Genomic DNA, 23,173 nt, shown 5'->3' with positions numbered 1-23,173 from the left:
GTAGACAAATGGATCAGTGAAAAGAATAGCAGTCTAAAATCAAACCTATATCTACATGGGTTTTTAGTTTATGATGAATATGGCATCCAAATTAGCAGAGAAAAGGCAGACAATTCAAGCAGGACCAAAACAATGAGAAAATGTTCTCACACTGGAAAAAAAGAATCTCAGCTAGCTTAATGAAATATAAAAAGCAAAAATATAAACTTATTAGAAGAAAATATATAAAATTTTGTTTATAACTTTACCATTGGGAAGAACATCTTAAGTGAGATATAAAACCATGGAAAGACATCCCATGGTTCTAAACTGGAAGACTTAATATTAAGATGTAAATACTACCCAAAGCAATACAGATTCAATACAATTCCTGTCAAAATCCTAAAGTTGGAAGCCTCACACTTCCTGATTTCAAAACTTACTGCAAAGCTATAGTAACCAAAACATATGGTACCGGCATAAAGATAGACATATAGACCAAAGCATAGAATAGAGAGTCTAGAAATAAACCCTCACTTATATGATCAAATGATTTCAACAAGGGTATGAAGAACATTCAAGGGGAAAAAGAAAGTCTTTACAACAAACGGTATTAGAAAAACTGGATATCCACATGCGAAAGAATGAAATTGTACCCTTAGGCCACATACAAAAATTAACTCAAAATGGATCAAAGACTAAAAATATAAAATTCATGGAAGAAAATATAGGAGGAATCTTCATGACATTGGATTTGGCAAGGATTTCTTGAATATGACACGAAAAACACAGGCAACAAAAGAAAAAATAGATTAATTGGACTTCATCAAAATTAAAAACTTTTGTGCATCAAAGGACACTACTAAGAGAGCGAATAGACAACCATGGAATAAGAAAAAATATTTGCAAATTATATGTCTGATAAGAGTTTAATATCCATAATATATGAAGAACTCCTACAATTCAATAACAATGAAAAAACAATCTGATTAAAAACTGGGCAAAGGACTTGAATAGGCATTTCTCCAAAGATATACGAATAGTCAAAAAGCAAATGAAAAGATTCTCAACATCACTAGTCATTAGGGAAATGCAAATCAAAACCACAATGAGATATTACTATATACCTATAAGGATGGCTATTATTAAACAGAACAGAAAAGAAAAAGTATTGGGGATGATCTGAAGAAATTGGAACACTTGGGCATTGCCAGTAGGAATGTAAAATGATGCAGCTGCTATGGAAAACAGTATGGCAGTTCCTCATAAAATTAAAAATAGAATTATCATATGACCCAACAATTTTACTTCTAGGTATATACACAGAAGAACTGAAAGTAGAAACTTGAACAGATATTTGTACATCCATGTTAACAGCAGCATAATACACAATAGCCAAAAAGTGGAAGCAACCCAAATGTCCTTTGATGGATGACTGGATAAACAAAATATGGTATATACGTATAGTGGAATATACGTAATGGAATATTATTTCCTTAAAAAGGAAAGAAATTCTGACACATGGTACCACATGCATGAACCTTGGGGACATTATGCTAAGTGAAATAAGCCAAGCACAAAAGGACTACTATTGTATAATTTCACTTATATGAGGTACCTGAGGTAGTTAAATTCATAGAGACATAAGTAAAATGGTGATTGCCAGGGGTTAGAGAGAGAGATGGGGATTTGGTGTTTAATGGGTATGGAGTTTCAGTTTGGGAAGATAAAAACAGTTCTGGTTGCACAACAATGTGAATGTACTTAGTGCCACTAAATTGTACACTTAAAAATAGTTAAAATGATAAATTTTATGTTACGTATATTTTCTCACAGTAAAAAAAAGTCAAAATAAAAGTGGCACACAATAAAAAAGATGACACCATAAAGAAAAATATATTTCCTCTGGTGGTACAGTCTTTGAACAGGACAATCTGAACAATCTACAAAACTTCAAATGTATATATCTTCTGACCCCTAGGGATCTACTCTATAGAAATGCTCCCATATGCACACAGAGTCATGTTTAAGGACATTCTCCGAAGTAATGTTCTTAAGAAAAAGCAAAAACAATTTAAATGTTCCAGTAATAGCAGAAAATTGAAATAAACCAGAGCACTTTACTACTAAGGAATACTATGCAATAGCTAAAAAGAATGAGGTTAATATATACGTATACTAACAAGGAAAAATCTTCAAGATCTATGTGAAGTAAAAAAAGTCAAGTTTCAGAAAAAGGGTATTAACATATATATATGCTTTAAAAAGTCCACAAATCAAATATATGCACATATGTGTGTATGTGTGTATATATATATGTGTATATACATTACATATATGCATGTGTATATATGCATGCATATATGCATGTATATATATATACACATAGTGTTGTCTAATAGAAATAGAATATAAGACACAATTATAAGCCACATATATAATTTTAAAGTTTCTTGTAGATATATTTTAAAAAGTGAAAAGAAACAGATAAAATTAAATTTTAATACTTATTTTTCTTTAATACAATATGTAATCAATATAAAAATTGAGATAGTTTATATATTTTTTATACTATATCTTCACAATCCAGTGTACATTTTATACTTATAGCACATCTCAACTCAAATAAGCCACATTTCAAGTTCCTAATAGCCACACGTAACTAGTGGCTACCACGTTGGACATGATGCTGATGCAGCTGGTCTGGGGAACCACACTTTGAAAATCACTGCATTAAAGAGAGGCCATTTCAGCAGGAAAAAAATAACAAAAGATAATCTCAGAATAAAAGAGAATCATTTAAATTGAGTAAATTTAGCTTTTTTTCTCACTTCTCACAAGGTCAGTGAAAGTAGCAGTCCTTGAAGTAGCATTTGGAAACCAGTGCCCTAGTACACTGTCTCTGTAAGGCAGCCCTACTCAGACAGCCACATGTGGTTATTGCGTACAGGTGTGTGGGCGTATTTGTATGCGCACGCATGCGTGCCTGTTTTAAATATAAAGTCAAAGGTGTGAAATATCCTTATCGGTAGTTTTTGAATTATCTATGAGAATGTATCCATGTGTAATTTGTAATATTAAAGTTAAAATTAAAAATATGAAGTCCCACATTAATTTGCTTATTCTGTTAAAATAATGTCTTTTATTACTTGATATGTTTATCAACATGCTTATTACTTTGTCTCTTTGTTTTCCTTTATTTCAATGTGATGCAAGCAGTATTATGAAATTATTTTTATTTGTAAACTGGAAAGGTAATAAAAACATAAAAGAACCTTAAAGTTTATTTGGCTTAAACTTTCACAATTACAAAATATTCTAAAATATTATTAGATACTTTTCAATAGAAAAATGTCAGTTACTTTCTTAATTTCAAATGCCTGGGTAATTAATTATTAATTCTGCGGTAGCTAAAGGCAGACATATAAAACACATTAAAACACATTCAAGCACATACTTGAAGTAATTATAAAAATGAAAAAGTTGTTTCTTAGTTTGTGGCATGTAGGAGGAAACCTACAGGCAATGGCATGATGGTGTTATTAGATGTACTAGACTTGACATAGGTTTGCTGATTCTTCAAAAAAGAGATGAACAGATAATAGATACAGAATTGGAAATGTGATACACTGCTTCTCATAGACTTGTTATGTAGGTCATTTGCTTGAATCTGATTCGGTACAAAGTCTTTAGTAGGCGTTGAAAGGAACATAGTATAACTGTAAGTGCAGAAATGACAATAGAAATAGGTCCCATAAGATATACAGAAAAAGACCACTCAGGTGTGAAGACTGTCTGAAACGGAAGATCTCTCTCTATTGATGTGATAGCCAAACCTCAGGTCATAACTACCTACTCTCACTGGCAGAAAGGAGAAAGTAAAGTAGATGACATAGAAACTCTGGCATCCCCTGAATAGTTTTTCCATACAGGTGGAGGCAGAGTAGCAAAGATACATTCACTAAGAAGTCAGATTTTCACTTTAAGCTCGCCTTAAGTTTCACTTGAAGAGAAAAAAACAAAAGGAAAAAAAACCCTAAAGAGAAATAGTGAGATGTTTAGAGTGAGGATAAGTTTTATATGAGGGGCAGACCCTTAAACTTAATTTTTATTTTACTTTTCCAGCAAACGATGAAATATTTTCAAAGTTTCTAAAACAAAATGAAAATAATCATACCTCTCTTTCTGATCTATTTTTATTTTTAATATATTAGAATCCTTTCCTATAATTAACAGAATTTTCTATGGCATCAATTTAGTTCATGTCTAGTATTTAATTGCCTTTTTCCTTTTGGGGGGTTTTATTTATCTATTTTAATAACTAATATTTCATACATACTATGAAATTCAAAAGTTAATCTAAAGCTACATCGAGACTCTCCCTGCCATCTGAGCACCACTCAATGCTTCACCCCTAGAATGCAAAGATTCTTATACATCCTTCCAGAAAATGTCTATTCTGTTTTCATTTTGAAATCAACTGTACCACTAAAAAACTTAAAATGCTATAAAATTTACAATATCAGTCTCTTCTAATTGTTTTACTAAAGCCGGAGCAGGCCTGGCCAGAGTAGAAGTAAAAGAGGTAGAGGGTTGTGACCAAGTAACAGACTGATCTGCAGGGTCTTTCCTGGTCTCATATTCTATGGAGGTGGGCTTTCTTCACATTGTTGCCAGTTATCTTCCCCCTCTAGAGACCACATATTTTCCTCAGGGCTAAAGGAAATAAAAGAGAATCAAAGAGTAGAAGGGTGAAAAGGAAGGTCAGGAAAGCAGAGATTCAAGGTACCACACAAAGTGTTGTGGTGGTGAGGGAGCCGCAGGATGGCACAACAGGGATGGGCCATAGAACGTTTCAAGATAATAAGGAACGTAGATGTGTAAACAAACTCTAATCAACATCTAACATAGGTAAGATGAAGTAAGGGCTAAATAAAGGTACAAGCAATATGCTGTAGGAATGTAGAGGGAGAAGGAGAATGGGGTGGCGGGGAGGAACTTCATAAATAAGCCCAGGGCTGGTTGAGCACGTCTGACGAGCTTCTTTTCACACTGCACATGTTTTTCCTGACTCATGAAAAATCTAGAGCTGAGAGAATGCCAGATCAGTGTGCTGATGTGTAGAGACGTCTTTTGGAATCAGCATGAAGAGGAAAAACTAAGAACTTTGCATACGCACAAAAAAACATAAGGAATAATAATAACAGTTCTACTGCAGTCACAACTGGTCTTCAGTTGTGAATCAGAAAAATAAAAAAATTTATAAAATGAGTATTTTCAAAAGCTTTCCTAATTAGTTAAAATCAGGGTTGCCAGGCATTGCTCACTTCCAAGGGGCATCATTCACACTGTGGTCTCTGTTTCAGATATCCCTGGAATTGTGCAGTGTACAATCAATACAACCATGCATGGCGACCCTGCTGATATAAACATCAGTATTTTGACTACCACTTTTTAAGTTTCCCCATCATTAAATTTTTACTTGGCATACAGGGTATTCCTTTTGACTAATATTGCCTATGACAAGAAAAAACAAACATTTAGAATGTTATGAATATATTTCCTTAAAAACCCAGGGTTGTTGAGTATAAACTGCAATGTAGCTATGCTACAGAATTTGGCTAGATTATATACCTAAAGCATGACATACTGTACATATTTTCCAACCTATAAAGATTTTCCATGATGGGGTAGGGCTGCTCAGTTTCAAATTAAACACTATTTATTTAGAAATGCAGGGCTATTTCGAATCAGGCTGGGCCAGAGAGCAGAATAGAATAGTATTATTGTTGCAGAGCATCTGGCACGTTTTACTCTAAGGCTTTCAGAATTTAATGATTAAAAGTTGAAGTTTCTCCTTGTTTTAGAAGAAGAGTTGTCCCCCCCGCCTCCTCTCCCCCTAGTATCTCTCTTTTCACTGTTATTATCTAATTCAGCAATGTACAGACATCTACCATTTTGGAAAACAGCAAAACAGTTGGTCATATAAAAGAATTAAAAAATGAGATGTGAAACTAATTTCTGTGAGTATTTAAAATAATGCCACTGTAGTTCTTAATTCCTGGTTCCAATATTCCTGACTAGGAAGTGTCTAACCAAGTGAAATCAAGAAATATTTGTCATCATTTGATAGGGCTGTGTTTCATTTTCTATGTACTTCTATGTACTTTGTATTGTTCAGTCTTCAGGAAGCAATCTTTTTTTATTTTTTTATTTTTTTTTATTTTTTAATTTTGTGGGTATTGAGCTAATTCCTGGTGGTTTTTAGAATTTACCCGCATTTTCCCTTTTTGTGGAAATATTTACACTAAGGATTTCCACTAAGGGAATCAGAGTTAATTGAGCTCTCTCTCTCTCTTTTTTTTTTGGATTATAGCAGCTGAGGCCATATTTCTATTAGTTCCTTTTTTTTCTTGCCCTACTCTAAGAGAGTGTTTCCACACACAAGACTTAATCTAATAAATTCTCATGGACTATTACATATGTAAAATAAAATTATGTATTTGAAAATGTTTGGCATAATATATGGTACATATTAATCACTCAATACAACTTGGTTGCTATAAATGAAATGTGCCCTGAGCTGGCACAGAGATTAAAAAAAAATTAACTTATCTTGGGGTAAGTGACATTACATATTCAATAACAAAGTCTTTCACTTCAAATTTCAGCTACAAATTTGTAGTATTCCTGTAAATGCAACAGTGGAAGATGAACTACATGTCTTGAGAATGCTTAACTTGAAGTGTGAAACCTAGAGAAAATTGAAATACATACAAACTGAGACATCCTCTCAAATCCCACCCAAGAAGCAATGAATAAGCTTGAAAAATTATTCATCTGGCTTTTTTCATGGTATAGTGCAAAGACTGAGAACTAGGGGGCTGGGTTCCATCACTGACTTGCAAGTTTCCATCACAGTAAAAAAAAGGGAGGGGGGGGTAATATTTGCCGTGTACCAAACAGCAATGCTTTGAGGATTAATGACATAATGTCTGTAAAGAGGTTGGAGCTCCTTGGAAAAAAGACACTACATAAATATAAAGTACATTAATATTTAGGCTTAGTCCACAATGTGAGACCTGCTTTCTTTGGCTCATGAGGTCATCAGCAGTTTTGTAAAGTGTGTTCAAACACTGACAGAGGAGCCTTGTTAGCTTCCTCACAAGTGGACGGTAAAGCTAATCTGACCCACCTGGTCGGAGTAACCATGGAGGCTATGTTCCCCTTTCGTGGTCTCCAAGAGTGTGCAGATTGAGAGTGCTTGACTCCCTAAAGGAATTAGGCATGGCCAAGAGAGCACTTCAATAGCATTTAGGGCTTCCCAGGAATGCAGTGGGAGTTTGGGAATGTTTTGGCTTAGAATTAAACAAAAGTCCAGTCATATCATATCTTGATTTAGATGAAAGGCTAAATTTGCTTTTCTCAGACAAAGACAATTTGAAGTAAAAGTAGGAATGAGAAAGCTACTTCTTGGAATGGTTAGTTTATATCTTTAAAGGATTTGGAGGCAAACTTGGGCATTTTTGTCTTGGGAAAGTTGTCTCCAGCGGTTATAGTCTCTTTGATGACAATATCCTGATGCTTTATCAGTGCTTCATATCTATCAAATAGTTATCAAGGGCTATCTTGCAGAGGTTGTAGTTCTAAAGTTTCGAAAGACAATGAATTCAATGTAGACATCACCTTGCAGTCTTGTGATATAACTGAATGACAGTAATATGACAAAATATTTGCATTTCTCAGTTTTAAAAGATGAAATTAATTTTGATCTAAGGGCCTCGAGCATCAGAAACCATCACCTTCAAAATGTAAGATTTGTGAACTTATTAACACTTAATAGTGATTCTGAAGCTGTGTCTATAATACTAAAATATTTGAACAAAAGATGGAAAAAAATGTGAAGATATCTTTTCTTATCTGAATGTTTTGTTTTCACATTGATCTAGGTTGGGTGTTCTTTCAGAAATGATTTGGCTTCTTGTCCATCGATTACTATGGTATTTCAGACTGATTAATATTGATAATATATGCTTTTTTAGGGGATATGTTATAACCTTCTCAATTTGTAGTCAAATCTACACTAACTAGAAAGCTTTTTCTAAATAAAACATTGACTTTAGTTCTCCTTCCTCTTCCCATCTCTCGATGAACAGCTTAGTCCTAATGTTAGGTATGACAGAGCAAGATGGGCAGCCTCATGGAGTGGTATCAGAGCCTAGGCTGAGGAGGGCATCCATGTGGAGGATGGGCCTGCCATGAAGAGTCAGAGGCTGAATGAATTGAGGAGGGCCTCACAAGTATTGACCCACAATGGGTTGTCAGAGACTGAGCAGGGAGAGGAAAACATTGCATCTACATGGAGAAGAGGTTCAGGGCAAGAGAGTCAGAGCGCTAGAGGGATGAGATGAGTATATGTGTGTGGGGAAGGTGGCAAGGATGGGAGTTTGGTTACATTTGAAGGGACTGATAAAATGAGTAAATATGTTAAGTATTTAAAAAAAGGGAGCTAAGTTTCTCACTGATGGAGAGATTACAAATATGGACAGAAAGAAAACTAGAATAATCTCTATAGTATTGTATCAGAATACTGATCAGTATAGATGTGAACTCATGGATTCTACATAGAGACATAAATATAGATGTATATGTGTGTGTGTGTTTGTGTGTGTCTGTGTGTTCATATATATATTCTCTAGCTCTATCCCCTGAGAGAGCCCCATCTTGGCTACTAAAAGAAACCACTAAAAAATCAGGGTCATTGGAGAAATGGCCAACTTCGGGACTGGGACAGGGAAAATACAAGATAAGCCTGGGCTTGTTGTACCAGAATGTAAGAAAGTAGGGCATGTCAAAAAATACAGCTTGAAGGGGCCCCCACTGGCAAAATCTGAAACAGTGAGAATGTAAAAATAAATAATGATAGTAATGGATAACACAGGTACTCACAGACTATACTGATATAAATAAATAATGAATAAATGGGAAATTTAATAAGGAATAGGATAATTTGCATAGTTTCAAAGCACTTCCTTACAAACTACTTATTCATTACAAAGGGGAAGAGAATAACTTTACAGTAGAGAAGCCTGGCAGAAACCACCTTAATCAAGTGACCAAAATATCAGTAATAGACAGATCAAAATCATGCACCACTTGACAGGAAGCAATGAGTACTTGGCACCCATTTTATGGTATTCTTGAAAAAGACACATACTCTTAATCTAATCATGAGGAACCATCAGACAAATGCAAATTTAAGGACCTTCCACAAAATAACTGGCCCATTCTATAAAAACATGTCAAGGTCATAAAAATCAAGAAAAGACTGAGGAACTGTTCCAAACCAAAGGAGGCAAAAAAAAAATTTAACATCTAAATGCAACAACTGATCTAACCTGGATCCTTTTGCTATAATGGGCATAACTGGGACAATTAGAAAAACTTGGGAGTCTGAGAGTTAGATGATAGTAATGTATCAAAATTAATTTCCTGGTTTTCATGGCTGTGTTACGATTATGCAGGAGAATGTCCATGATTCTAGGAAATGTATACTGCAGTATTTAGGAGTGACGAAACAATTACTTCAGAAAAAACATTATTTGTGTTGTACTTGCAGTTTTTTTGAAAGTTAGAAATTGTTTCAAAATAAGAATAAGTTTATTCAAAAATATTAATTTTAGAAATATTGTACATTTCCTTATTTTTTCCTGTTAATATAACACATATTTTACAGACAAATATTATAGAAACTGAAGACAATTATTCTGTTCAAACCTACCTAGTAATTATTTTGAAAAGTGTCCATGTATTAGTGAGATGTTAATAAGCTTGGCTTGTTCTAGAAATAGAAAAAAGGCCAGAGACACTGGAGATGAAGGAATGAGGGGAAACTGACAGGCGATAAGGTCAGAGCCTTGGGCTACAGAAGATCAGGAACGGATGACCTTCAAGGCCATGGAATGTGAAGCGGCATAAACAGATTCATATCTTTAAATGATGACTCTAGATGCTTTATGTTAAATAAACTGTGTGAGGGCAAAATGAAAATAGAGAGACCCCTGCAGGGGTACTTTTTACTTGGGCTAAAGTGATAGCAGTAAGATAGTGAGAAGTAGTCAGATTCGAAATATACTTTGAAAGGAGAGCTCACTGGATTTGCTGGTGGACTGGACATGGGTTATGAGGAAGAAGAATCAAGGATGGCTCCTAGAGTTTTAGTTAGAGCAACTGGGTAAATGATGGTGTCATATACTGAGTGAGAGACCCAGAGGAAGTGACTAATGATAGAAAAATAATGAGAAATGTGTATTGGACAGTGGAGTGATGGGGATGAACATCTGATTAAAGAGAATAGAAAGCCGGGAAGTGGACACAGAAAGCACAGAAAATCTTTTTGTAAGATGGATATGATTTGGGGTCAATGGAAAAAAGAAAGGTATTTCAGGCAAGAGAAAGTTTATTCATTAAGATATGGAGGCAGAAATGAACTTGGCTTGTTCTCATGACAGTAAAAAACTGACCTTACAAGGAAGGGGAACATGTTGGGTAAGAGTGGGAAATAAGACAAGTAACTTGGAGCCAGATCATGAGAAGCCTGAAAGCCAGTTAGAGGTGTTTAGACTTGATGTAGTAGGAAGTAGGAGTCATGAGCTATTTTAATTAGGGAAGTGATATGATGAAAGTTACATTTAAAGACGATTAGACTGGCAGTGGTATGGTGGATAGAGAAGGAGGTTGTGGGAGAGCCTGGAGGCTGTGGCAGCAATTCAAATGTGAGAGGACGAAGGCCTGGACTCGAGTTTTGGCAGAAAGAACAGACTGGAAAGGGAAGTCTTAGGGGTATTTTGATACCTGACTAAATAAAGAGAATGATTTCAGGATTCTGAACTTAAGACATCAAGAGGATAAAGGTGATGCTGAAAGGCCAGAAAACTGAGCGGGGACATTTGTTCTGAGTGTGAAACTTGTTCTGAGTGTGAAACTTGTTCTGAGTATGAAAGGGGGCAGTGGTGAATAAAAAGATGAGCATATTGGATTTGAAATGATAATGGGACATCAAAATGGAAATGCCCAACAGAATGTTAAAATATTGAACTGGAGCTGCAGGGCATGGTCAGGGCTCAAGATAAGGCATTTGAGAGTCAACAGCATACATGTGATGCTTGAAGCCCTGAGAATGGTTGAGTTCTCTAACGGAAAGTACATAGAAATTGAATAGTATGTGATCAGAGACCTTGGAGATGTCAGAGTTCACCCACAGTCAGGGGTGGGAGAAGAACAAAAATGACAGAGAAATAGACGACAGTTCAGCCAGATGGAAAAAGAATGAGAACAGTATATCACAGAAATAAGAAGGAACATTTAAAAAAGAGTATATATAGTCAATATCATAAAATAGGTCAAGAAGAAAAAAGGAATAAAGACTGAAATCAATTAATTTAAAGATCATTGTATAGTTTGAAGAAAGTAGTTAGGAAAGTGAAGATAAGCAGCCAGCTTTCTGAGTTGAAGAGCATGCGAAGAGGAATGCAGTAAATGGATAGCATCATGAGAGAAATTTGATAAGGAAAGGAAGGAAACAACACAGTAACTAGAGGGGTAATTAAAGTCACATGAGAGCTTTTCTATCTAATAGTTAGACCAACTTCATTCAGGTTTTCCTCCTCTGAGATTTTCAACGTCTTGCTTTGGAACAAAGTCAAAAGTATGACATGAAGCATCCAAAACTATGTGGAGGAATTTGATCTCTTTGTGTGTTCTTATAAATTAATAAGAAGGTATCTTTGTGGACTTTCAAAGTATCGTCTACCAATTTTTTTTTCTAAATTTAGACTACAGATGTTCTGGCAAGCTCAGAACAGATATATGAATGAGAAATTAAAAACATGCAAATATTTTCAGATAATATTATTATTATTATAATACCCAGTAGCCTTCTATCCAACTGAGGTGTTTATTTCTAAGTAGAAGACTATGAGATAATTATTCTCTTCTTGAGACTGTTTAAATTCTTTAAATATAATTTTGTAGTATTTTATAGTATTATGAAGTGTTTTTCATGTTAAAATTGTTAAGGAATACTTTACCAATTCTAGAAATCCTGTATAAAGCAAGTAATATTATCTTTATCCTTCAGAACAAAGTACCTAAAGAAAAGGACATTGCTTGTCCTATAACTTAATTCTTGACATATTTATTTTTTTAAGAAATATATTTACTGACTTCTGGGTGAGAATGGTAGACTGACACACACATTTATTTGATTTCCTCCCCAAACCCCATTAGAATGTCAGTAAAGAGATTTATTTAAAAAGAGAAAAGCCAAAGAACAGAAAGAATAAGAGAAAAGATAACAGCAATGAAATTTGAGAAGCTGGAAAGCAGATGGATGAGAGGTAACTAATGCAACTGGTAACATAAACCAGCAAAACAAACCATCCAAATGTACATTAGTCTAAGCATCAGATACCCTTGGAAGAGGAGATCAAGAGAATGGGTAGAGGAACTAAAATAAGATCAACTAAAAGACATTTATGAAGCAGTTGGAACCCTCAGATCCCTTCCTCATCTTTGCAGAACCAAACAGTTGCCCTTTGCCAGCCTGGGCATAAAATCAGAAGTTTATTCCCTGGAGAGGGTGATAGAGGTCTTTGGATAGTGGGATACAAAGCAAAGTTGAGGCAGCGTTATGGTACTAGAAACATGGAATTAAGTGAAGGTATGCATATTAACTATGGAGACTCTCAGTCCTCTGTTTGGCTCCCAAAACACTGGTGGCCAACATAGATTCTGAGGAAATTGACCATGAGGAAAAATTTTAAAATATGAATAGTGAGAATTCTCCCAAAAGCCTGACCAGATCATTCTACAGTGAAGGCCAAAATCACAATTATCCACAAGCTCAGGGTACTCTAGTTCCTCCACTCTTAAATATGAGCAGACAACCAAGAACTACCAGCTGTCTTTGGACTTCTGAGGAGAGGGAAGTAGGGGAGTAGAGGAGGAAACAGCAAAGAAATGAAACAAAAACAGACATACAGAGAGAGGAAATCTATCTAGAGATAATATCCTCAGAGATAAGAGGCAACTCTATAAGCATGAAGAACAGGATGCCAGAAAGTGGAACATTCAAAGAACAACAAAAAGCTCTTGACAATGAAAATACAATAGCACAAGTGAAAACTCAATAGAAGAGTAGGATTATGTTGAGGACCTATCCACAAGAGCAAAACAAAAGCACAAAGATATGAAAAATTGGAGAATAAAGATTTTTTAAAATAGGAGTACCTATACAGGAGGTCCACTATCAAAATATTAGGAGAACCAGAAAAAAAAGAACAGAAAAATTTGAGGGGACATAATTTTCATCAAGGAAATAATTCAAGAAAATTTCCCCAAACTGAAGGAGTAACCCAAGTTACTAGAGTCAAATGGGCCACTGAGTGACAAGCACAAATAATGAATGAAAATTGACCTACATCAAGGCAGAACATTATGAAATTTCAGAAACCTAAGGAGGAAACTTCCAGACAGGAAAGAAAGGATAATATACAAAAAACACAGAATCAGAATGGCTTGGAAGTTCTTAAGAGGAACACACAAATCGAGAAGACAAAGAAACAATGCATCAAAATTCTCATAAAAATTAATTGTTCTCCTAGATTTTTATTTCCAGCCAAACTTTCAATCAAACATAAGAGTAGAATATTTTTAGGGCATGTAAGACCTCAAATCTTGCTTTCCATTACCCATCTCTACGAAAGTTACCAGAGGATATGCTCCATGGAAATGAGGGAGTAAACCAAGAAAAGGAAACAAGAAATCTAACACAGGAGAGGAAAAGAATTCTCTGGAAATTGGTGAAGGGAGATTCCAGGATGAGAGCCAGGCACCAGACAGCAACTATCCAGATCTGGTCAAAGGTGAAAAGCTCCAGGAGAAATTTCTCAGTGAGTATAAAATTATTGCTTCTGAATATCTGAGAGGAGATTTAGACCAGCACTGTCTATTAGATCTTTCTGTAATGATGGAAGTGTTCTATATCTGCACTGTCAAATACAGTAGTCACTAGTCAGAGCACTTGAAATGTGGCTAGTGTGACTGAGGAACTAAATTTATCATTTTATTTAATTAAAATTAATTTAAATTTTAATAGCCACATGTGGTTAGTTGGTAACATTTTTGGACAGTTCAAGTTTAGATAATCAGCAGAAAGTTTGAAGTTGAAATAGGAATAAATATAAAGAAAACTTATTAACTGCAGGGAAAACAAAAACAAATGCAAAAAAGGAAGAGCAATCATGGCTTACTATGTAACTCAGCTCTGTATAGAATTATATAGCCATAAAAATATAAGTGTAAGTTATTGACATAACCCAGATTATATTATCTATTGGGAGGCTATTAGGTGGCTGGTTTTATTTTACCTTCATTTACCAAAAAAGTACAGATATTTTCTCCAGATGAATAATTTCATTTCTCTAATATGTTCTTAATGACTACATAGTGCTTCATTTTATTGGTCTATCAAAATTTATTGAACCAGTCCTTCAGTTGTCTGACTTTTTGCAGACTTTTAAAAATTTCTTCACAGTTTTGCATGTATTGGTTGGTTGTTCTTTTTATTGCTAAAAATAATTCATTGTACAAAAGATATCACAATTTCTTGATCCTTCGACCTGTTGATGGACATTTGAGTTGTTTCCAGTTTGAAACTATTATGAGTGAAGTTGCTATAAACATTTATGTGTGTCTTTTTTTGATTATACATTTTCATTTCTCTTGGGTAAATAATAAGATTTGAAATTGCTACATTATATACTAAGTGTATGTTTAACTTTATAGGAAATTCACAAAATGTTCTCCAATGGTTCTACCATGTTATATACCAACAAGAAATGTATTAAAATTCCAAAAGATTTACATCCTTGACAACACCTGATATTGTCAATTTTAATTTTAGTCATTCTAGTGAATGTGTACTAGTATTTCATTTTGTTTTTAATTTGCATTTCCCTGACAACTAATGACACTAAGCATCTTTTCGCATGCTTATTTGGCCATTGGTATATTTTTTTGTGAAATGTCTCTTCGAATTCTTGGACATTTTAAAAAATAATCTGTATAATATGCATACATAAAATTATATATTATGAATACCAATTCTTTGTCAAATGTATGATTAAGAACATTTTCTTCCAGACTTTGGCTTGCCTTTTCATTTTCTAAACAAAGTCTTTGAAAGAGAAATTTTTAATTTTGATAAAGTTTAATTTATCACCATTTTTTCTTCTATAATTAGTGCTTTTAGAGAGCTGCCTTAGAAATTTTGCTGAAAATTCTGTTTCCTTCTAGAAGTTTTATTGTTTTAGCTCTTACATTTAGGTCTTTAATCTATTTTGAGTTAATCTTGTGTGTGGTATGAAGTAAGAATTAAGGTTCATTTTTCCTATGTGGATATCCAGTTGTTCCAGTACAATTTGTTGAGAAAAATATCTTTTACCTTGGTATCTTTGTAAAAAATTAATTGGTTATATATGTGTGGGTATAATTCTGAACTCTGCTTTCTGTTCCATTGATTCATATGTCTTTTACCACAATATAGCTCTGTCTTATTTTCTGTACTTTTACATCTCGATATCTGATAGAGTAAGTTCTCCAACTTTGTTCTTTTTCAAAAGTTTTATGTCTTTTCTAGGTCCTTTGCATTTCCATTTAAAATTTAGAATCAGCTTATCAATTTATACAAAAGAAACCTGAGGAGTTTCGACTAGGATTGCATTGAATGTATAGATCATTTTGGGGAAAGCGACATTTTAATCAAGTCTTCCAATCCATGAACATGGTAAATCTCTGCATTTATTTAGATCTTTTTAAATTTATCTCAGTAATGTTTTTTGGTTTTTATTGTAAAGGTCTCGGCATATGTCATTAATTTAGCTCTAAGTATATCATGACTTGTTATGTTACTATAGATGATCTTTTTAAATTTCATTTTCCAATTTTTCATTGATAGTAAAAAGAAATACATTAGATTTTTATGTATTGATCCTGTATCCTGGAACTTTACTAAATTCATGTATTAATCCTGGTAATGTCTTTCTTGTAGAATGTCTTTCTTAGGATTTTCTAGGTACACAATCATATCGATTTCAAAGAAATTCAGTTTTGCTTTTTCCTTTCCAAACTGTGTGCTTCTTGTTTCTTAACTTTACCTTAATTTACTGACTAGGACCTCTAAGATAATATTGAATAGAAGTGGTAAGAATTGATATCCTATTTTAGTTGCAGAGTGTTTAGTCTTTTACCATTAGGTATGATACTACATTCAGGTTCTTTGTAAATGTTTTTTATAATATTAGAAAGTTTCGTTCTCATCCTTGTTTTCTAGAAATTTCTTTTAATAATTAAAAATGAATATTGAATTTTGCCAAATATGTTTTATGCATCTTTAGAGGTGATCCTATGGTTTTTCTCCTTTATTCTGTTAATGCAGTGAGTTACATGATTGATTTTTAGCTCTTAAACCAACCTTGCATTCATGGGGTAAACCACATCTAGTCACGATTATCCTTTCCATATATTGCTAATACTTTGCTAAAAACATTTGCATCTATAGTCATAAGGGATATTGGTCGGTCCATAGTTTTCTTATAATGTCTTTGTCTGGTTGTAGATTCAGGATAATGCTGGCCTCATAAAATGAGTTGTGAAGGCTTCTCTATATTCTTAAAGAGTTTGTTAAGTATTAGCATTATTCCTTCCTTGTTTCATAGAATTCACCAGTGAAACCATCTTGCCTAGAGTTTCCTTTATGCGAAGAGTTTGTTATGAATTCAATTCCTTTAAACAATATAGGATTGAGTTTATCTATTTCTACAAGTCAGTTTGGTAATTTTTGTCTTTCAAGGAAAGTGTCTATTGCATCTAAGTTATCAGATTTATCAGAATACAGTTTTCACAATAGTCCCTTATTTTGCTTTTAATGTTTATGGGATTTGTAGCAATATCCTATCCAATATTTGTAATTTCTGTTTTCTCTATTTCTTAACCAAGCTAGCTAGAGGTTTACCAATTGTATTGATATTTTCAATATTTTCTGATTTTTTTGTATGTTTTCCAGATATTGTGGTTATTGATATCTAATATAACTCCACCGTGATCAGAGAAATACTCTCCAACATTAAAATCCTCTTAAATTTACTGAAACTTGTTTTATGACCCAGAATATGGTCTAACTTGGTGGATGTTCTACAAACACCTGAGAATAATATGTATTCTATAGTTACTGGATGGAGGGTTTTATAAAGTTAATAAAGTCAAATTGATTGATAGTGTATTAAGTCTTCTATATTCTTACTGATTTTCTATTTGTTTCATGATTGACAAAGGAGTCCTTAAGTCACCAATTATAATTACTGATTTGTTGACTTCTCCTGTAGTTCTGCCAGGTTTTGATTCTTGTATTTTGAAGCTCTGTTATTAACTGCATATACATTTAAGATAGACTTTTTTATTTTATAATATCCCTCTTTATCTCTTATAATATATATTCCTTATTCTAAAGTCTGCTTTGTCTGATATTAATATTATTATTACAGTTTTCTTACAAGTAGTCTTTGTGTGGTATATCTTTTCCCATCATTTAACTTATTTATTCATTCTTTCTTTTAGTTAGTTAGTTAGTTAGTTAGTTAGTTTAATTAGTTTCAAGTATACAGTACATTAGTTAGACATCTATATAGTTCATAAAATGATTCCCCCAAATGCTACCTCCTTCTCTTGGCCCTCCACCTAGCCAACATGCTCCCTATCCCTGTGAACATCTATCAACTACTAATTTGTACTTCTTTAACCCTTCACCCCATTCTTCCAGCCCTCCAACCCCTCGTCTGTCACCAAACTGTCCACTGTATTTGTGAGTCTGTGTTTGATTAGTTTGTTCTTTTGTTCCTTAGATTCCACATATAAGTGAAATCATATGGCATTTATCTTTCTCTGTCTGACTTATTTCACTCAGCATAATAACCTCTAGGTCCATCCATGTCATTGCAAATGGTAAAATTTCATTTTTTTTAATGGCTGAGTAATATTCCATTATATATATGAACCATAACTTCTTTGTCTGATTATCTGTTGATAGGCATTTAGGTTGCTTCTATATCTTGGCTATTGTAAATTGTGCTGTCACAAACATAGGGGTGCATAAATCTTTATGAATTATTGCTTTTATTTTCTTTGGATAAATACCCAGAAGTGCAACTGCTGGGTCAATAAGTATATTCATTTTTAATTTTTTGAGAAATGTCCAGACTGTTTTCCACAGTGGCTGTATTCATTTGCAACCCCACCAACAGCATATGAGGGTTCCCTTTTCTCCCCATTCCTGCCAACATTTGTTGTTCTTTGATTTGTTGATAATTGCCATTCTGACAGGTGTGAGGTGATATCTCATTGTGGTTTTAATTTGCATCTCTCCGATGATTAGTGACCTTGAGCAACTTTTCATATATCTATTGGCGTCTGTATTTCCTCTTTGGAGAAACATCTATTCAGGTTTTCTGCCCATTTATTAATTGGATTGTTAGTTTTTCTGTTGTTGAGTTGTATAAGTTCTTTATATATTTTGCATTTTAACCTCTTATCAGATGTATCATAAACGAATGATACATTCTCCCATTCAGTCAGTTGTCTTTTTGTTTTGTTGATGGTTTCTTTTGTTGTGCAAAATCTTTTTAGTTTGATGTAGTCCCATTTGTTTATTTTTTCTTTCATTTCCCTTGTCCGAGGGGATATATCCAAAAAGAAATTACTATTAGCAATATCAGAGAGATTACTGCCTGTGTTTTCTTCTAGAAGTTTTATGGTTTTGGGTCTTACATTTAAGTCTTTAATCCATTTTGAGTCTATTCTTGTATATGGTATGAGAAGGTAGTCCAGTTTCTTTTATTTTATTTTTTTGCATGTATCTGTCCAATTTTCCCAGCACCATTTATTGAAGAGACTACCTTTACTCCATTGTATATTCTTGTCTCCTTTGTCATATATAAAGTGAGCATATAGGCGTGGATTTATTTCTGAGTTCTCTATGCTGTTCCATTGATCAATGTATCTGTTTTTATGCCAGTACCATGCTACTTTGATTACTGTAGGCTTCCAGTGCAGTTTAATATCAGGTAGTGTGATACCACTACCTTTGTTCTTCTTTCTCAAGATTGCCATGGCTATTCAGGGTCTTTTATGGGTCCATTTAAATTTTAGAATTATTTGTTCTAGCTCTCTGAAAAATGCCATTGGTATTTTAATAGGGATTGCATTGAATCTATAGATTGCTTCAGATAGTATGGTCATTTGAATGATGTTGATTCTTCCTACCCATTGAGCATGATATATGCTTCCATTTATTTGTATCTTTTTCAATTTCTTTTTTCAAAAGCTTATAATTTTCTGAGAACAGGCCTTTAATCTCCTTGGTTAATTTGATTCCCAGGTATTTTATTGTTTTTGATGCAATTGTAAATGGGATTGTTTTCTTAATTTCTCTTTCTGAAAATTCATCATTGGTGTATAAAAATGCCACTGACTTCTGAATATTAATTTTGTATCCTGCTTCTTTCCTGAATTCATTGATCTATTTTAACAGTTTTTTTGGTGGAATCCTTAGGGTTCTCTCTATGCAGTATCTAATGTCAGCTACAAATAATTAGAATTTTACTTCTTCTTTTCCAATTTGGATACCTTTCATTTCTCTTTCTTGTTTTATTGTTGTGGTTAAGACTTCCAATACAATGTTGAACAGGAGTGGTGAAAGTGGGCATCCTTGTCTTGTTCCTGATCTTAGGGAAAACGCTTTTAGCCTTTACCCATTGAATATGATGTTAGCCGTAAGTTTGTCATATATGGGCTTTATTATGTCGAGGTATGTTCCCTCTATTCCCACTTTGCTGAGAGTTTTTATCATTAATGGATGCTGGATTTTGTTGAATGCTTTTTCTGCATCTATTGATATGATCATATAATTTTTATCTTTCAATTTGTTAATGTGGTGTATCACATTAATTGACTTGTGGATATTGTATCAACCTTGCATCTCAGAAATAAATTCAACTTGATCATGGTGTATGATATTTTTAATGCACTGCTGAATTCAGTTTGCCATTATTTTGTTGAGGATTTTTGCATTAATGTTCATAAGGGATATCAGCCTATAGTTTTCTTTTTTGTCTGGTTTTAGAATCAGGGTAATGGTAGCTTCATAAAAGGAGTTAGGGAGCCTTCCTTCTTTTTGAGTTTTTAGAAATAGTTTGAGAAGATAGGTGTTAATTCTTTTTTGAATGTTTGGTAAAATTCACCTATGAAGCCATATGGTCCAGGACTTTTGTTTTTGAGGGAGGTTTTTGATTACTGACTTGATTTTGTTGGTGGTAATTGGTCAGTTCAGATTTTCTGTTTCTTCTCGACTCTGTCTTAGGAGATTGTATGTTTCTAGGAATGTATCTATTTCTTCCAGGTTGTCCAATTTGTTGGTGTATAATTGCTCATAGTATTTTCTTACAATCCTTTGTATGTCTGTGGAATCTGTTGTTATTTCTCCTCTTTCATTTCTGATTTTATTTATTTGAGTCCTCTCTTTTTTTTCTTGACGAGTCTGGTTAAGGTTTTGTCAATTTTGTTTATGGTTTCATTAACTTTTTGTATTGTTTTTCTAGACTCTATTTCATTTATTTCCACTCTGATCTTTATTATTTCCTTCCTTCTACTCACTTTGGGCTTTGTTTGCTGTTCTTTTTCTAGTTCTTTTAAGTGTAAGGTTAGATTGCTTATTCGAGCTTTTTCTTGTTTCTCAAGGTAGGCCTGTATTGCTATGAATTTCCCTCTTAGGACTGCTTTCTCTGTGTCCCATAGATTTTGAGCTGTTGTGTTTTCATTTTCATTTGTCTTTAGATATCTTTTGATTTCTTCCTTAACCTCATTGTTAACCCATTCATTGTTTAGTAGCATGTTATTTAGCCTCCATATGTTTTTGTATTTTCCAGTTTTTTCTTGTAATTGATGATCTATATCTGCCTTTTAATCAAAGTGTTCAGACTTCTTATTTTTAATTAAATTATCTATGTGATTGAGTTTAAGTCTACCACCTTTCTCTATTTGTTTCTATTCATCCTATCTTTTCTTCATTCCCTTTTTACTGCCTTTTTGGATTCAGTATTTTTTTAATATTCCATTGTATCTTGGCTGCTGACTTATTAGTTATACCACTTTTTAATGATTGCTTTAAGGGTTTATAAAATGCATATTTTATGTACAGAATTTACCTTCAAGTAACATGCTACTTCACACATAATCTTAGAACAATGTACTACCATTTCTTGCCTCTTGTTCTTTATGCTATTGTCATACTTTTACTTCTACATGTTATAAATTCCACAATATAATGTAATTATTTTTATTTAAACCATAAATTATCTTTAAGAAAATTTAAAAATGACATAAATTCCTTTTATTTGACCACATATTTGTGTAGATCCAAGTATCCATCTCATATAATTTTCCTTCAACTTGAAGTTCTTTGATATTTCTTTTTTTAATAAAATTTATTGGGGTGACATTGGTTAATAAAATTATATAGATTTCAGGTGAACAATTCAATAATACTTCATCTGTATATTGCATTGTGTGTTCACCAGCCAAAGTTGAAGCTCCTTTGTCACCATATATTTGACTTCCTTTACCCTTATCTACCTCCCCATCACACTCCCTTTCCCTCTGGTAACCACTAAACTATTGCCTGTCTATGAGTTTTTGTTTGTCTTGTTCATTAGTTTTATATCTCATATATGAATGAAATCATATAATTCTCAACCCTTTGTGTCTGACTTATTTCACTTAGCATTATTACATCAAGATCCATCCATGTTGTCATAAATGGCAGTATTTCATCTCTTCTTATGGTTAAGTAATATTCTGTTCTATCTATGTACCACATTTTCTTTATCCAATTGTTTATCAAAGAACATTTTGGTTGTTTCCACGTCTTGGCCACCATGAATAATGCTGCAGTAAACATCAGGGTTTATATACTTTATGGATAAATGTTTTCAAAATTTTTAGTAGATAACTAGAGTAGGGATTGCTGTGTCATATGGTAATTCTATTTTTAATTTTTTGAGGAACCTCCGTATTGTTTCCATAGTGGTTGTACCAATTTATATTCCCACCAACAGAGTATGAGGGTTATTTTTCTCCCATAACCTCTCCAACTCTTGTTATTGCTTGTCTTGTTGATAAAGCCATTCTTATAGATGAAGTGATATCTCATTGTGGTTTTGATTTGCATTTCCCTAATAGCAGTGAAGTTGAGCATCTTTTCATATGTCTATTGGCCATTTGTATGTCTTCTTAGGAGAAGTGTCTATTCAGGTCCCCTGTCCATTTATTAATTGGATTGTTTGGTTTTTTGTTGTTGAGTTGTATGAGTTCTTAACACATTTTGGACACTAACCCCTTATTGGAGGCATTGCTTGCAAATATCTTCTCCCATTCAAAGGGTTGCCTCTTGTCTACAGCCATGCCACCTTGAACAAGCCCGATCCCATCTAATCTCGGAAGCTAAGCAGGGTCAGGCCTGGTTAGTACTTGGATGGGAGACCACCTAGGAAGACCAGGTGCTATAGGTGTAAAAAATAACAAATTAGGGATTGTAAGCTGATAAGATCCTTGCAATCTGTGAGGTCAAACAAGAGTTGCCTCGCCATAAAAAAAAAAAAAAAAAAAAAGGTTGCCCCTTTGTTTTGTTGATGGTCTCTTTTGCTGTGCAGAAGCTTTTTAGTTTACTATAGTCTCATTCATTTATTTTTGCCTTTATTTCTTTTGCCTTTGAGGTCAAATTTATAAAATCTTCTCTAAAACCAAGGTCCATGAGTTTAGTACCTATTTTCTTCTATGCAATTTATTGTTTCATGTTTTATATCTTTAGTATTTCTTGTAGTGCAGGTCTATTGACAACAAATTCCTTCAGCTTTTTTTCCCCCTAAAAATGTCTTTATTTCACTTAGTTTTTAAAAAAATACTTTTGCTGGGTATAAAATTCAAGGTTGAAAGCTTTTGTCTTCAAGCACTTTAAAGATGTAATTTCATTGTCTTAGGGCTTGCATTATTTCTGCTAAAAGTATATTTATCATTTTTACCAAAT

General features: G+C 33.5%; 1 protein-coding gene and 1 pseudogene across 1 annotated transcript in view; one reads left to right on the top strand and one right to left on the bottom strand.

Moving 5' to 3' along the window:
* Positions 1-23,173, bottom strand: part of HORMAD2 (HORMA domain containing 2) — a 101,170-nt gene that overhangs the window by 33,813 nt on the left and 44,184 nt on the right. The window lies entirely within an intron of this gene.
* Positions 22,540-22,658, top strand: LOC120602043 (uncharacterized; annotated as a pseudogene).

This window comes from Pteropus medius, unplaced genomic scaffold, assembly GCF_902729225.1.
Source record: "Pteropus medius unplaced genomic scaffold, Ma_sr-lr_union100, whole genome shotgun sequence".
NCBI lineage: Eukaryota > Metazoa > Chordata > Mammalia > Chiroptera > Pteropodidae > Pteropus > Pteropus medius.
The sequence above is the reverse complement of the archived record's forward strand: the minus strand, read 5'-3'. Positions and strand labels throughout refer to the sequence as shown.